A 16,063-nucleotide genomic window follows, 5' to 3' on the forward strand; every position below is an offset into this window, starting at 1 on the left:
ACTACTTCCTTTTTCCGGAAGAACACAGTGCCCAAAATTTCTTTCCTGTACCTTGTAAGAAATATCTGTATATCTAAGGCCGAACAAATCCTCAGGCTCCTCAGGCCACCCAAATGGTGCGGGCCACAGAGACAAGGATGGGGGAGAGGTTCACCACTACCCCAAGGCCTGGGCCAAGGTCAGTGAGGGCTCTGGAGCTCTGCATGACACAGGCCCCAGCCTGATCCCTGGGCACCCACCCCCCACCCCCAGCTCACCAGCTGGCCAAAGGCTGGATGAGCTGGAGTGCCCCTGGGAGAAGGCCAAGCTCTGCCTGTTACCTCACTCTCCACCTCATGACCACCACTCCACCAACCCTTGGCTGAATGAGCCAAGTAAGAGTCACTGCTTGGGGGAAGGGCCCACTGTGGCGCCAACCAATGACTGAGCAGGACCACTAATGGCCCCACCTTAACCGTTGCTTGGTAACAGGGTGGGGCAAGTAATGGCTCTGAGCAGCAGCTCCAGGCTAAGGGCTACACTCAGCGGGCTCTAATACAGTCTTAAATGGAGGAGGACCTCTCCCCATCCCCATGGCCTCTGTGACCTACTGGCAGCAGCAATCTGCATGGGTTGCAGGCCAGGGGACATGGCCCCTACTGTGTGGGAGGACCAAAGAACCTGAGGGCCAGCTGGGTCCTGGGCGACTGGCTCCTTCAGTATGACGGCTGGACAGCAGTCTGGGGACTTGGCCCTGAGGAAGCTGCCCACCAGAGATCTTCCTCTTCAGCCTGGCCTGGGTACTGGTAGGAGGATCCAGACTGGGTGCTGGACAAAGGATCTTGGGCAGGGTAACAGGCTCTTGCAGGGAACCCCACCTCTTAGCCACGACATGGACCTCAGAGGGTGAAAGCTGTGACTTGGGACAGCTTTGACTTATCCTTTCTTGTCAGAACAGAGAATAACATTTGTTTTGTGGCAATTTACAAGACCCCCTGGAGAAGGGAATGGCTACCCACTCCAGTACTCTTACCTGGAGAATTCCATGGATAGAAGAGCCTGATAGGCTACAGTCCATGGAGTCGCAAAGAGACACGACTAAGTGACTAACACTTTCACTTTACAAGAAAATCATTACCTAAATGTGACCCTGACGTTAAGATCTGACAACAAGAAGTTTGCAACAACTTACCACGCCCCTCCCTCACCTTTCCTAGAAAAGGGCTTTATTGAAAACTTTCAGGGAGTTTGGGGGGTTAAGGCATGAGCCACCCATCTCCTTGCATGCTTCTGCAATCAATCTTTCTCTGCTACAGACTCCCACATTTTGGTATTATTTGGCCTCACTGTGCTTACAGCGTGTGGACTTGTGGTCAGTACAGTTAGCACTGCTGTTGATATCTAGAAAAGATATTCAGAGAGTAATCTTAAGAATTCTCATCACACGCACAAAAATCTTTTTTTCTTTATCTTTTTAATACTATTTGAGATGATAGATGTTAAATAATATTATTGTGGTAATCTCTGCATGATACAGATGTCATACCATTATGCTACACATTTTCAAAATATATAGTACTATATGTCAATATCTCTTGAAAGTAGAGAAAATATTACAAGGTAAAAATTTAAAGTACAAAAAGCTATAAATGAAAGCAGACAAACTATAATTGTTTTTCTTTTAGAATTGTTTTATTAAATAAAAAATCTACAACTGCTTCTATACTCTAAAATTTAATGAATAACATTATATCTTATTACAACATACTTCTGGCTAACAGCTTTTCAAAACTTGAGTAAAATCTTTAAAAAGTTTTCTCATGTCACCTGAAACTTGCAAATTTAATGTTATCAAAGAAGGAATGCTTCTACAATCTCACAAAGACCACGACAACAAAGAAACAGGAAGAAGCTGAGAAACTGTCTCCAAGGCATTTTTTCCTTAGTAGAAAGCCTTCTAAGTTTAAATATAATTTCATTATATGATATAGAATTGTTTTCTTTTACCCCTCCAGGAAGAGGACAAGTGACTTGTCTTTTACTAAAAAAAAAAAAATCTATTTCAAAGTTTTCAAATTCACTTGCATAAAATTCACAAGTGTCTTTTTATACAGCCTTCCAATCCACCAACAGAAAAGCTCTCTGGACCTGTTCTGTTGTCTTCTGCCACATCACTATCTATTCATGACTGAGATAAGAGTTTCCTTAATATCCTTAATTCAAAAGCCTGAAAGTGTTTATCTGGGCTCTCATCCTCTGCTATTTAGACAGTGAAGCCCAGGGCAAACAGAAAGAAGCTCAATATCCACTTCTCTCTCCATAACCCCCACGTCCTCCACTGCCTCCTGGGCCATAATTTCCTCTACCGTATGGGGCTGCCTTGTTCCTGCCAATGCCAAAGTTTCCATTTCTCATTGGACCATAGTTAGAAGGTTGCTGGTCATAATTTCCAAAATTGTCATAACCACCTCCAGAGAACCCACCACAGTTGCCAAACCCAGAGCCTCCACCACCATATTCTCCACCTCCTCCTCCATAACAAGGGTAACCTCCAAAATTCCCACCTCCAGGTCCTCCTCCATACCCATGACAGCCATCCCTAGATCTGGGGCCATCTCCATATCCATCAGCTTCTCCTCTAAATTTAGTTCCTGGCCCTCGTCCAGAATTTCCACCCCCACTACAAGAAACACTAAAATCAAAAGGGTCTCCTTTTCTGCTTCTAGAACCTTGGACTTGCTGCATTTCCCATACTGACAAAGCCTTCCTGACTTCTGCATGATGACCATTGATGGCATGGCATTTCTGCAACACTATCTTATCCACGGGATCATAGTCATCAAAAGTCACAAATCCAAAGCCTCTTTTCTTGCCTGACTGCCTATCAGTGATGATCTCAATGGCGTCGATTTTTCCATATTTCTCAAAGTATTCTCTAAGATGATGCTCCTCGGTATCCTCCTTAATTCCACCAACGAACAGCTTCTTCAGGGCCCAGTGGGCCCCTCGCTGCCCAGATGCCTCTCTTGGGACAGCACGTCTGGGTTCAAGCACTCTGCCGTCAATGGAATGGGGTCTGGCCGCCATGGCAGCATCCACCTCGGTCATGGATGAAAAGGTGACAAAACCACATCCTCTTGACCTTTGGCTGGCAAAGTCCCTCAGGACCACACAGTCTGTGAGTTCTCCCCACTGCTGGTAGTACTTCCTCAGACTTTCTTCTGTGGTTTGAAAGCTCAAGCCGCCAATGAACAGTTTACGGATTTGTTCGGCCTCTTTCTTTTGCCTTCTCATGGGAACAGATTTCCAGGTTTTCTCCATCACGGAGTCGGTTGCTTCAGCCTGATTTCCCATAGCTGAGGGAGATGAGAGAGATCTCAGGGATGAATGCAGACCAGACATGTCCTGACTCTGCGGTGAGAACCTCTGCTACCCCAGGAAAATGCCTCTAGGAGCACCTCCACGGGGACCCAGCGATGCTGCTATGGCCTCTAGGCACGTTTCCGCCTTCCTGCAAAACACCATTTCCATGAGTGACCTTTCCAGACCCAGTCATCAAATTAACAATGCATTTTCTCTATTAGTTTCCAATTTTGAAATGTATGTTTTATCAGCTCTTCATTTTGTGTTGATTTTCTCACTAAGGTGGATATTCAGCGGTTTACAATTAGTCACTGTTCACTTAGTCACTTTGCTCTTAGAAGGAGCTCGAATATATTTTTTTGAAAGAAACTATTCAAACTTTCAAAAACACTCTCTGAAGTTTTCTCAGAAAATCAACTTCAGTTGTACAATGATATCACCTTTATTGTTATCAATCAACTTTCAGTAGGATTTCAACTCCTTTCTCTCTTAATCCATGTAAGAATCTGATCACCACAATCTACTTAAAATGTAAACCTAATCAGGGTATCCTTTCTTTTACACCTAACACTTCTTTCCTCAGAAGATATTTTTAAAGGAGAAAATACAAATATCATTTCATTTCTGTAGTCCCGCCATAATTATTAATATTATGGATTAACATCTCTCAACATCTAAGATGCCACAGCTTGGAGGAAAAAGGCACTTGAACCTCCCATTTACAGAGCATCTATTATATGCCAAGTTGTGGACTAAAATCCACGATTCAAAATTTCACTTAACAAAATCATTGCCCCAGTTTATTTGAACCTTGGTGCGAGAAAGGGGATCATAGATGAAAGAATGTTTATTACAGCGTTAGGTACAGTAAAGTGCTGTGATAATAAGGACAACACAGTAACAGAAAGAGGAAGATGAGGATGTGGGAGAAGAGAAATAAGAAAGAAAAATATTAATGACAAGTATTAATGATGAAGAGATTGGGAAGGGTCAAATTGATGACATGTGAAGCAGAGAAGAGAAGTTTTGAAGAGAAAAAGACCAAATACCTTGTGGGTAAAACATTTTTTTCAGGGAGAACTATTTAAACAGAGCCTAGGTAAACACTACATCTACCTCACACAGAAAGATTTTACACAAGACAAAAGTAGACAGACACTCTCTTGCCATCACTCACCAGAAGAGGCCAACTTGGAAATCTGGTCAGTGCAGGTTCCTCCAGTTCTAGGAGTTGTCCTCTGACCACTCCTGAGATGCAGTCAGGCTGTGGGTCCCTGGAAAGTCCACTGGACTCTGCCTCTGACTCTTCTTTTATACGGGAAGAGAGTGGATAACCAAATCAGTAGACAACCCGATCAGCAGACAACCCAATCCAGAGGACATGGTCCCTCTCAAATCCAAGATATTGGAGAGACTCCTAAATCTGTACTCACAAACACAAGAATTTGAGGCTACTGACACCATCAGATACTATTGTAAATGAAAAACCTCAGGGCCCAGACAAATACCACTGCCACTTCATAGTGATCTTGTTTTTTAAAAATTAGCTTATTATCCCCAAGAAAACTTCATACACATAAATACACAAAACTTTTAATCTTTCTTTTTTTTACCTTTTCACTTGGTGCTTTTTATTCACTGTATTTTTTAATTTACTGTATTTTTAATATAAATGTGTTTATTTTAATTGGAGGTTAATTACTTTACAATATTGTACTCGTTTTGCCATACATCAACATGAACCCACCACAGGTATACATGTGTTCCCCATCCTGAACCCTGTCCCTCCTCCTTCCCCATACCATCCCTCTGGGTCGTCCCAGTGCACCAGCCCCAAGGATCCTGTATCATGCATCAAACCTGGACTGCCAATTTGTTTCATATATGATATTATACATGATTCTCCCAAATCATCCCACCCTCTCCTTCTCCCACAGACTCCAAAAAACTGTTCTATGCATCTGTGTCTCTTTTGCTGTCTCGCATACAGGGTTATCGTTACCATCTTTCTAAATTTCATATATATGTGTTAGTATACTGTATTGGTGTTTTTCTTTCTGGCTTACTTCACTCTGTATAATAGGCTCCAGTTTCATCCACTTCATTAGAACTGATTCAAATGTATTCTTGAGGTACCATTTCATGCCAGTCAGAATGGCTGCGATCCAAAAGTCTATAAGCAATAAATGCTGGAGAGGGTGTGGAGAAAAGGGAACTCTCTTACACTGTTGGTGGGAATGCAAACTAGTACAGCCACTATGGAGAACAGGGTGGAGATTCCTTTAAAAACTGGAAATAGAACTGCCTTAATTTTTCTTAATACTAACACCAAAGAGTATAACTTCCAATTAGGTGACATCTTGTCTTAAGGGCTACTGTTTGCTAAATTAAAGAGATTTTACAAAAGGCAAAAGTAGACACACAAACACTCTCTTGCCTTCAATATGGATTCCACACTCGCCAGAAGAGGCTAGCTTGGAAATCTGGTCAGTACAAGATCCTCTATCTTCTAAGAGCTGTCCTCTGACCACTCCTGAGATGCAGACATCTTGTGACTTGCTGAAAAGTCCACTGACTTCTGCCTCTGATTCTCCTTTTATAGGGGAAGAGAGTGGACAATCTAATGAGTGGACAATCCAATCCAGAGGACACTCTCTCAGGAGGAAGGCATGGGAGAGATTCCTAAATCTGTACCCACAAACATAAGAATTCGAGGTTACTGACTCCATCAGATACTATTGTAGAAATAGAAAAAACCTCGAATAGCCAAAACAATCTTGAGAAAGAAGAATGGAACAGGAGGAATCAACCCGCCTGACTTCAGGCTCTACTACAAAGCCACAGTCATCAAGACAGTATGGTACTGGCACAAAGACAGAAATATAGATCAATGGAACAAAATAGAAAGCCCAGAGATAAATCCACACACCTATGGACAACTCATCTTTGACAAAGGAGGCAAGAGTATATATTGGCGAAAAGACAATCTCTTTAACAAGTGGTGCTGGGAAAACTGTTCAATCACTTGTAAAAGAATGAAACTAAAACACTTTCTAACACCATACACAAAAATAAACTCAAAATGGATTAAAGATCTAAACATAAGACCAGAAACTATAAAAACTCTTAGAGGAGAACATAGGCAAAACACTCTCCGACATAAATCACAGCAGGATCCTCTATGACCCACCTCCCAGAATACTGGAAATAAAAGCAAAAATAAACAAATGGGACCTAATTAAAATTAAAAGCTTCTGTACAACAAAGGAAACTATAAGCAAGGTGAAAAGACAGCCTTCAGAATGGGAGAAAATAATAGCAAATGAAGCAACTGACAAAGAACTAATCACAAAAATATACAAGCAACTCTTGTAGCTTGATACCAGAAAAATAAATGACCCAATCAAAAAATGGGCCAAAGAACTAAACAGACATTTCTCCAAAGAAGACATACAGATGGCTAACAAACACATGAAAAGATGCTCAACATCACTCATTACCAGAGAAATGCAAATCAAAACCACAGTGAGGTACCATTTTACGCCAGTCAGAATGGCTGCTATCCAAAAGTCTACAAGCAATAAATGCTGGAGAGGCTGTGGAGGAAAGGGAACCCTCTTACACTGTTGGTGGGAATGCAAACTAGTACAGCCACTATGGAGAACAGGGTGGGGATTCCTTTAAAAACTGGAAATAGAATTACCTTATGGCCCAGCAATCCCACTGCGGGGCATACACACCGAGGAAATCAGAATTGAAAGAGACATATGTACCCCAATGTTCATCGCAGCACTGTTTATAATAGCCAGGACATGGAAGCAACCTAGATGTCCATCAGCAGATGAGTGGATAAGAAAGCTGTGGTACATATACACAATGGAGTATTACTCAACCATTAAAACGAATACATTTGAATCAGTTCTAATGAGGTGGATTAAACTGGAGCCTATTATACAGAGTGAAGTAAGCCAGGAAGAAAAACACCAATACAGTACACTAACGCATATATATGGAATTTAGAAAGATGGTAATGATAACCCTGTATGCGAGACAGCAAAAGAGACACAGATGTATAGAACAATCTTTTGGACTCTGTGGGAGAGAGGGTGTGATGATTTGGGAGAATGGCATGGAAACATGTATAATATCATATAAGAAATGAATTGCCAGTCCAGGTTCGATACAGGATCCTTGGGGCTGGTGCACTGGGATGACCCAGAGAGATGGTACAGGGAGGGAGGTGGGAGGGGGGTTCAGGATGGGGAACACGTGGCATATTCATGTTGTTGTGTGGCAGAACCAATACAATATCGTAAAGTAATTAGCCTCCAATTAAAATAAATAAATAATTTTTTAAAAAGGAAAAAGAAAAAACTCAATATGTTTGGAGGGGTGGTATTTGTAGTCTCTACCAACATGTAATGTTTTTCTTTTACTCAGTTGGTAGCCAATATTTTATGTGAGTAACCTTTAAAAAGGCATTTTTATACCATATTTCCTTCACAGTAAGATGTGTGTGTGTGTGTGTGTGTGTGTGTGTGTGTGTGTGTGTTCAGTTGCTCAATCTTGTCGAACTCTTTGCGATCCTATGGACAAGTGACAGACTTTATTTTCTTGGGCTCCAAAATCACTGCAGATGGTGACTGCAGCCATGAAGTTAAAAGACACTTGCTCCTTGGAAGAAAAGCTATGGAAAAGCCTACATAGCATATTAAAAAGCAGAGACATTACTTTGTGGACAAAGGTCCATATAGTCAAAGCGATGGTTTTTTTCCAGTAGTCATGTGTGTATGTAAGAGCTGGACCATAAAGAAGGCTGAATGCTGAAGAATTTTGCTTTTGAACTGTGGTGTTGGAGAAGACTCTTAAGGGTCCCTTGGACTGCAAAGAGATCAAATCAGTCCATCCTAAAGGAAATCAATCCTGACTATTCATTGGAAGGACTGATGCTGAAGCTAAAGCTCCAGTACTTTGGCCACTGATGATGAAGAGCTGAATCCTTAGAAAAGACCATAATGCTGGGAAAGATTGAAGGTGGGAGGAGAAGGGGACGACAGAGGACGAGGTGGTTGGATGGCATCACTGGCTCAATGGACATGAGTTTGAGCAAGTTCTGGGAGATAGTGATGGACAGAGAAGCCTGGCATGCTGCAGTCCATGGAGTCACAAAGAGTCAGACACAACTGAGCAACTAAACAACAATGGACCATAGCCTACCAGGATCCTCTCTGTCCATAGGATTTCCCAGGCAATATACTGGAGTGAGGTGCCATTTCCTACACCAGGGCATCTCCCTGAACCAAGGATCAAACTCGAGTGTCTGTATTGGTAGATGAATGAGTCACCTCATTCATCGGAGTCACCTGAGAAGCCCCCACAGTAAGGTAATGTTCTTAAATAAGTTGATGGATTCACAAAATGACTCTGCAGCTGCTCTGGTGAATTGGGTAGATTGGTGTTTGTTACAGGACATTTCAGGCACAGGGTTCTTTCAGGGAAAGGAAGGTCTACTCTGTTGCTGAGGCAGCTCGTGAGTTATAAAGCAGACCTGGAGCCCTGGTCCTTCCAAAGCTACTATGAAGTGCAGAGAGCAACTTCCACTCTTATATTTGTAGAATATAACCCAACCAAGGGAAAGAAAACATTACAATATCGGTAGACATTGCAAATACCTACCCAGGCACAAATGTTTGTTGTTTTTTTTTAATCTACAACAGTATCTGATGGTGTTAATGGCCTCAGAATCTTGTGTTTATGGGTATAGATTTAGGACTCTCTCCAATGCCTTGGATCTGAGAGAAAGCATGTCCTCTAGATTGTGTTGTCCACTCTCTCCCCCTATAAAAGGAGAGTCAGAGGCAGAAGTCAGTAGACTTTCCAGGAAGTCACAAGCTGTCTGCAACTCAGGCATAGTCAGAGGACAGCTCTTGGAACTGGGGGAAACTGCATAGACCTATTTCCAAGCTGGCCTCTTCTGATGAGCTTGGAATCCATATTGATGGCAAGAGAGTGTCCATTTATCTACCCTTGTCCTATGTAAAATCTCTTTAATTGCCTGGAGAATCCCAGGGGTGGCGGAGCCTGGTGGGCTGCGATCTATGGGGTCGCGCAGAGTCGGACACAACTGAAGCAATGCAGCAGCAGCAGCCCTTAAGACAAAAAGTTACCTTACTGAAAGTTTTTTCTGTGGTGTTAGTATTAACAAAGATTCAAGGGTTCTTATATCTGTATGTATGAAGTTTCCTTGGGGTAAAAAGCCAGATTTTTTTAAACAAAATCACTATGAAGTAGAAGTAGTATTTGCCCGGGGTCTGTTTAAATATTTCTCTCTGAAAAATGTTTTACCCACAAGTTTCTTGGCTTTTTTTTTTTCAATTAATTTTAATTGGAGCTAATTACTTTACAATGTTGTGGGTTTTGCCATACATTGACATGAATCAGCCATGCTGTACCCCCATCCATGTGTCCCCCCGCGCCCCAAACCCCCTCCCACCTCCCTCCACATCCCATCCCGCTGGGTCGTCCCAGTGTTGAGTGCCCTGTTTCATGCATCGAACTTGGACTGGTCACCTATTTCACATATGGTAATACACTTTCCAATGTTATTCTCTCAGATCATCCCACCCTCACCTTCTCCCACAGAGTCCAGAAGTCTGTTCTTTATATCTTTGTCTCTTTGGCTATCATGCACATAGCGTCGTCATTACCATCTTTCTGAATTTCATATATATGCATTAATATACTATATTAGTGTTTTTCTTTAGTGTTTACAATAGGCTCCAGTTTTATCCACTTGTTAGAACTGACTCAAATGCATTCTTTTTTATAGCTGAGTAATATTTCATTCTGTGTATGTACCACAACTTCCTTATCCATTTGTCTGCTGATGGATATCTAGGTTGCTTCCATGTCTGAGGTATGGCAAACAGTGCTGCAATGAATGTTGGGGTACATGTGTCTCTTTTGACTCTGGTTTCCTCGGTGTGTATGCCCAGCAGTGGGATTTCTGGGTCGTATGGCAGTTCTAGTTCCAGTTTTTTTAAGGAATCTCCACACTGTTCTCCACAGTGGCTGTACTAGTTTGTATCCCCACTGACAGTGTAAGAGAGTTCCCTTTTCTCCACATCCTCTGCAGCATTTATTGTTTGTAGACGTTTGTCTGGAGAATCCCAGGGATGGGGAGCCTGGTGGGCTGCCCTCTATGGGGTTGCACAGAATCGGACACGACTGAAGTGACTTAGCAGCAGCAGCAGCAGCAGACGTTTTGATGGCAGCCATTCTGACCAGTGAGACATAGTACCTCATTGTGGTTTTGATTTGCATTTTTCTGATAATGAGTGATGTTGACCATTTTTTCATGTGTTTGCTAGCCATCTGTATGTCTTCTTTGGAGAAATGTCTGTTTAGTTCTTTGGCCCATTTCTTTGATTGGGTCGGTTTTTTTTTTTTTTCTAGTATTTTCTTTCTTTCTTCCTTTTTAATTCAGCTCTCTCCTGCTCCATCCCAGAGTCTCTGATTCATCACATCTGGGAGCAAGGCCTGAGACTCTGCATTACTAGCAGTAATTCCCCAGGCTTTGTTGCTGCTTATGGCCCAAGGATTCATTTTCTCACTCTGAAAATCAGTGGTCTAGCCTGGTGAGGTGGAGAAGCTTTTTGAGACTTGACGGGAGGGTCCTTATTACAGATAGAGGCCTGGGTTGACCCCTTGGCAGAAATGCACAGGCGCTACCCCAGACTCTGCCATACTGGGTTTCAGATTGCTTTCTCTTCCTATTAATAGTGCTTATAATGTGGGCTGAGGAGGCAGTGCTCCCATGAAAGGCAGTTCTGAACTAAATGACATTACAAAGCCCAAACTATCCCATTTTTAAGCTGGAAGAAGACAGAATGTTCCAGCCATCTGCCTGATACATCAGGACAGGGTCTGCTTCTCGGGGTTTAGTTTCCCCTGTGGCGGCCCTGAGCTGCAACAAAGACAGCACAGATTGGACGTCCATGGGCCCTGGGGGTGACAAGGCAGTGAGGTGCTAGGACTTGTGGTAAGGGTTTTGCCTGTGATTTGCCTATATCACTCACACCAGGCTCAACGTGACTTTTATTTTACAGTGTCTTTTCTTTTTTTCTCGCTTTTTGATTTCCCTACCTGAGATATCCTCTGAGGCTATGTCTAACTGTACCTCATTTCTCTTCCAAATTAATCCAGTACCTTTGTGTATTTTTATGTTTCTATAAAGCTCCTGATGTTCAAGCTGGTTTTAAAAAAGGCAGAGGAACCAAAGATCAAATTGCCAACATCTGCTGGATCATGGAAAAAGCAAGAGAGTTCCAGAAAAACATCCATTTCTGCTTTATTGACTATGCCAAAGCCTTTGGCTGTGTGGATCACAATAAACTGTGGAAAATTCTGAAAGAGATGGGAATACCAGACCACCTAACCTGCCGCTTGAGAAATCTGTATGCAGGTCAGGAAGCAACAGTTAGAACTGGACATGGAACAGACTGGTTCCAAATAGGGAAAGGAGTACGTCAAGGCTGTATATTGTCACCCTGCTTATTTAACTTCTATGCAGAGTACATCATGAGAAACGCTGCACTGCAAGAAACACAAGCTGGACTCAAGATTGCCGGGAGAATCAATAACCTCAGATATGCAGATGACACCACCCTTATGGCAGAAAGTGAAGAGGAACTAAAAAGCCTCTTGATGAAAGTGAAAGAGGAGAGTGAAACAGTTGGCTTAAAGCTCAACATTCAGAACATGAAGATCACGGCATCCAGTCCCATCTCTTCATGGGAAATAGACGGGGAAACAGTGGAAACAGTGTCAGACTTTATTTTGGGGGGCTCTAAAATCACCGCAGATGGTGACTGCAGCCATGAAATTAAAAGACCCTTACTCCTTGGAAGAAAAGTTATGACCAACCTAGACAGCATATTCAAAAGCAGGGACATTACTTTGCCGACTAAGGTCCGTCTAGTCAAGGCTATGGTTTTTCCTGTGGTCATGTATGGAGGTGAGAGTTGGAGTGTGAAGAAAGTTGAGCGCCGAAGAATTGATGCTTTTGAACTGTGGTGTTGGAGAAGACTCTTGAGAGTCCCTTGGACTGCAAGGAGATCCAACCAGTCCATTCTGAAGGAGATCAAACCTGGGATTTCTCTGGCGGGAATGATGCTGAAGCTGAAACTCCAGTACTTTGGCCACGTCATGCATAGAGTTGACTCATTGTAAAAGACTCTGATGCTGGGAGGGATTGGGGGCAGGAGGAGAAGGGGACGACCAAGGATGGGATGGCTGGATGGCATCACAGACTCGATGGACATGAGTCTGAGTGAACTCCGGGAGATGGTGATGGACAGGGAGGTCTGGCCTGCTGCGATTCATGGGGTCGCAGAGTCGGACACGACTGAGCGACTGAACTGAACTGAACTGAACTGAACTGAACTGATAAAGCTTTGTTTAATGTCTACTGCTTCCCAGGTGGCGCTACTGGGAAAGAACCTGTTTGCCAATGAAGGAGATGTAAGACTCCGGTTCAATCCCTGGGTCTGGAAGATCCCCTCAAGTGGGGGAATGGCAAACCACTCCAGCGTTCTTCCCTGGAGAATCCCATGGACAGAGGAGCCTGGAGGGTTACAGTCCATAGGGTCGCAGAGTCGGAAACAACTGAAGTGTGACTTAGCACGCACACAACGTCTACTGCATTGCCAACAGATTCTTTAGAGTCTGAGCCACCAGGGAAGCCATCTTTGTACATTTAATGTTGTCTAAAACAACCTGGAACCTGCTTTGATGTTGGGCTAAAATAATCTAGTACATCACTGGCTCTTATATTTCTGGGAACATTTAGCAAATAGAATGTTTTTAAAAATTCAGCTCTCTGATCCATGTGTGTCATCAGTTTGCCCTTCTCCAGTCTCTTTATCATCGATAATTGTCATTAATATTTTCTCCTTCTTCTTACATCTCTTCCTATCTCCCTCTTTCTCTGCCTCTGTGATGGCCGTATTGATGATCACAGCACTCTATCGTACCTAACACTGTAGGAAACATCTTTTAATCTATTAACCGCTCTCTCTCCTGAGGCTGAGGAGCGCGGAGGCGAGATGACTCCGTCTCCCATCCTACGCAAAGAGCGCTCAGACGAGCAGTCCGCGGATCGCTGTAAAGATACAGGCGCTGCCCAGCAGTCCGGCGAGAGGAACCGCAGCAGGGATAAAGCTCGGAAGTGGCGCAGGGCCTCGGGCGGTAGCAGCAGCTCGGGGGCTCGGTCCCGCGCGGGCTCCAGCCGCGGCTCCAGCTCGCTTTCAGCATCTGGCCGCTCGGGACGCTCCAGTGGGTCCCGCAGCTCCAGCTCCAGCAGCTCCTCCGACTTTCCGAGGCCTTGGTGTCCCCGAGACCACGGGCCGCGGTCCCGTTCCAAACCCAAACCACCCAGACGAGATGAGAAGGAAAGGAGACGGCACAGCCCCGCCCCTAAGCCCACCAAAGTGCAAGTCACGAGGCTCACCCGGAAGGTGACCAGGGAGCACATCCGGGAGATATTCTCCACCTTCGGGAGAGTTAGAGAGATCGACCTGCCCAGAGAAAGGATGCGCGCGCATCCGTCTCAAGGCCACGCCTACGTGGAGTTCAAGAATCCGGAAGAGGCTGCGAAAGCGCTCAGGCACATGGACGGAGAGCAATCGACGCCCAGCAGATCACGGCCAGAGCCGTGCTGGCCCCCTGGCCCCAGCCACCGCCAGGCGACTGAGCCCTCCCCGGAGAATGCTGCCACCACCCCCGACGTGGCACAGGCTGAGGGGGAGCAGGTCGCATTCCCCTTGGGGCAGATCCCCCGAGCGCCGGCGAACCTGCTTCCCCTGCCGCCCCCGCCACTGGAGCGGCTCCAGCTCCAGCTCCTGCCAGAGGTGAGGGCAGCAGTTGACACGTGTCCCCGAGCAGTTAGAGCTCAGGCTGCGGGGGTGTTGCTGGTTTAAGGGTTGTGATTGTAAAGATGTCCTCCAGTGTTCTGGCTGGAAAACTTCCAAGTTTCTATAGTTAGCAAATCCAGCAGGGATGAGCCAGGGGGCTCCAGGTGGAGGGACATCCCCAGCCTGGGAACACGTTTTCCCATGTCCCAAATGAGCTGGGCTGATCTGATGGCCCGGTCCTGCAGTGATGCCATTCCTGTTATCCTAGCCCTGCTCCCCTGCTAGGGTCCTCTTCTGACCTCTAGGGTCAAATGCCCCATGTTATCTGCCCCAAATAGTTCTTTTCACGTGTGTACACACACACACACGCACGCACACTCCCCTCCCTTTCTCTGAAATTGGCAAGTTGTGAACCAGATCTGCCAGCTCATCACAGAACCACCCCTACCAGGGGCCGTTGTGTTGCTGTTCATGGTCCTGCAGGCTACCTTGGCAATATGTGCATTGCTTTTTTGGTTTTTATTGTACAGTCAGTACTATTTATTTTCTGTTTGGGGTTTTGTAACTTTGTGTCATTTTAGATGATGTTGTGGTGGTTCTTTGTTGTGTAGAGTTAACCTAGGATTAGAATTTTTTAAAAAATCTTTTCTGTCACAAAGATTCAAATAAATTGGGGCAACGACTTTGTTCAGTGACATTTTGAATCATGGGTCTTAGTCCACAACTTGGCATATAATAGGTGTCAACTCTGTAAACATAAGGATCACATAATTTTCTTTCCAAACTGTGAAATACTGGGTGTTGAAAGGTATTGTGTTACTAATTATGGCAGGACAACAGGATTAAAATATTTTTATTTTCTCCCTCTAAAAACATCCTCTGAAGACAGAAGTGATGGGTTGTAAAAGAAAGGGTGCACTGATTAGGTTTACATTTTAAGTAGATTATTATAGTTAGAGTCTTAGAGAGAAAGAATGTTAACATCATAGTGACAGTTGACTGCAGTCTCCCACCAAAAAGGTGGTATCATGGTATAACTGAGGTTGAGTGACTTTCAGAGAAAACTTTAGAAAGTGTTTTTGGAGATTGAATACTTTCTTTCAACAAAATGTATCTGATCCCCTTCTAAAGCCCAAGTGAATAAGTAAGTATGAAGTATGTCAGTGTGAACCATTAAAGTCCACATTACTCTTCCCTTCATTGGGTATTCAACTAGGTGAGAAAATCAACATAAAAGGAAGAGATGATAATACATATGCAATTCACAATTTGAAAACTAATAGATAAATTGGAATATTAACTTTGATGACTGAGTCTGGAAAGGTCACTCTCTTCAACTGGTATGTTTTGCAGGAAGATGGAAAATCACTCAGGATTGCTTCAAGGGAGACAGGAGCTGAGAGGCCATAGCAGCATCGCTGGGTCTTCGTGGAGATGCTCCTAGAGGTATTTTCCTGGAGCACCTTAGGTTTTCACCATAGAGCCAGGACAGTTCAGACCTGCATTCTTCGCTGAGATCTCTCTCATCTCCTTCAGCTATGGGGAACTGAGCTGAAGCAACGGAGTCTGAAACCACAGAAGAAAGTCTGAGGAACTACTGCCAGCAGTGGGGAAAACTTACAGACTGAAACTCTGGTCCAGGAGGCAGCGGAGGAAGTCAGGGGTGGGAGGGCAAAGCTGATATTGAGCTTCTTCCTATTTGCCATGGGCTTCCCTTGTGGCTCAGCTGGTAAAGAATCCGCCTGCAATTCGGGAGACCTGGGTTCAATCCCTGGGTTGGGAAGATCCCCTGGAGAAGGGAAAGGCTA

The 16,063-nt window shown here is 44.2% G+C and overlaps 2 pseudogenes; one reads left to right on the forward strand and one right to left on the reverse strand.

The window, feature by feature from the left end:
• Positions 2,369-3,300, reverse strand: LOC108636438 (annotated as a pseudogene).
• Positions 13,449-15,699, forward strand: LOC102177972 (annotated as a pseudogene).

Source organism: Capra hircus, chromosome 7, assembly GCF_001704415.2.
Source record: "Capra hircus breed San Clemente chromosome 7, ASM170441v1, whole genome shotgun sequence".
Taxonomy (NCBI): domain Eukaryota; kingdom Metazoa; phylum Chordata; class Mammalia; order Artiodactyla; family Bovidae; genus Capra; species Capra hircus.